Below are 1,878 nucleotides of genomic sequence, written 5' to 3'. Positions count from 1 at the left end.
ATGGAGTACAAATAATGCTTAACTAAACTAAAGTTTATTTTTTAAGTAATTGAAAAGCTAGTTGAAGGAAGTTGAACATGACATAGAAGGCCATGCATAGCATGCTTCTATTTGAACTCTTATCATCTTAATTATTGATTGATCAATTGGTTATCTTCTAACAATCTTCCAATTACACATCTAAACAACAATGATTACTAATTGATGTTTTCTATCATATATTCAGGTAGTGTTGTACAACAATTTTTTTCTATTGAGCAATGACTAGAAAATGGTTATGTAGTGTGAAAATCCCATCTCTCTCAATTTGAGAATTACATGTATAACAATTCCAAAATCAAACCATAGGTGAACACATGAACAAGTGAGTGAAATTGCTATGAAAATGAATCCTTCTTAGAAATCATGTCTCTGTAAGACATGGCGATCTGAATGCCTGAAAAGAGTAGCAACACACCCAACAAACTTATGGTAATTTTTTTCAACACTTTAACCAAGGAATTTTCTATGAGAAGACTCAATATCAATTTTGTTGACCCTAAATGCCACATATGTCCCACTTATAGCCCTAAATTTGTATTATTCTGTAAGGCCACCTACTCCATGACATACACGCATGCTCCCGAACTAACAACCTACCAAATACATTATTCTAACACTCATAGGCACCCAAATTATAATAGCATCCTTCATGGTAAATAAATTTGTGGATAATTTGCATAGAAAAATCACAAAGTTGAGGACAAAGCTTGTTTTCCACTCATGCATTGAGATATTTATTAAAGAGGCTTGGATAGACCCAATTTCAACTACATAAGAACCTCAAACTTTCTAGTAGTGGCAATCAAAATACTAAGAACAAAAACTATAAGTGTAGATGAAATTACATGCAAAACCTTGAAGTTCTAGATCGATTTCCTTATTTGGGCATTCTTAGATTCATCAATGGGGATTGAAATCTATGAAATTTCCACATTCTTTGACTTGATTCATTATCACCAGTATCACTAGATCCATTTGAAATAATTATGAAGACAAGACAAATGAGAGCCAATAAAAGTCCATCGAAGCCCATCCATGACCTTGCACCCCCATATTTGCCTTTGCAAAATCGTCCTCTTTTCTTTTGTATTTCACAATTGTGAATTCAAAATCCAAGCCTTGTGAGATGTGCACCCCTATGGAAATAGAACTATAGGGGAAATAAGCCAATAAACTAATATCATCGTTCTTGTATTCAAAGCCCAAATAATACTCTTGTAGTACAAATTCCTATTGTCTTCATCTCTAGAATGCTTCGATGCTTTACTTTACTAATTTACACTACAACAATAGATTTTGTGGGTTGTAATAGCATGAGAATACAAAAATAAAATACTTTTATGATATTGTACATCCTTGTGAACAAGTGAGTGGTGCCTAAATCTATCCCATTCAACAATGCAAGGACAATTACAATCAGAAAGAAGGTCCCCAAGTCCTCCATTGATCACTTTAATTCTATGCATTATTTACAATAGATAGACCATTTTTGAAGATTTTATTAATTAATTTAGGTTTGGAAGAGGAAAAATTAAAGGTAGATTATAGGATAAATATGGGAAAAACAATATAAATTTTTATTTTTCATTATAGTTTTCTTTGGTAATTTTTTAATAGTCAGAAAAGAAAAATAATTGACAAAAGGCTTGGCAATTTTCCAATAGGAAACTAATTTTTTAAGGAGCAAAGATCCCACATATAGCCTATCGGTTAAATAAGCCATTGCTTGCCACACCATAGTCTAAAATTAGTAGATTCTTACAAACTATATGGTTAATTGACTCATTAATTTTATAATTGATAGACCTCTCATTGTCTTTTAACACATTGGTTCAA

General features: G+C 31.8%; 1 pseudogene; it reads right to left on the bottom strand.

Annotated features, from left to right (window-relative positions):
- Positions 1–222: 222 nt before the first annotated feature.
- LOC149562995 (molybdate transporter 2 pseudogene) lies at positions 223–1,486 on the bottom strand (annotated as a pseudogene).
- Between the last annotated feature and the right edge of the window lie 392 nt (positions 1,487–1,878).

This window comes from Cupressus sempervirens, chromosome 4 (genome assembly GCF_028749045.1).
Source record: "Cupressus sempervirens isolate cs-2001-9-10 chromosome 4, ASM2874904v1, whole genome shotgun sequence".
NCBI classification, from domain to species: Eukaryota; Viridiplantae; Streptophyta; class Pinopsida; order Cupressales; family Cupressaceae; genus Cupressus; species Cupressus sempervirens.
Note: the sequence above shows the minus strand (reverse complement) of the source record. Positions and strands in the feature narration are given on the sequence as shown.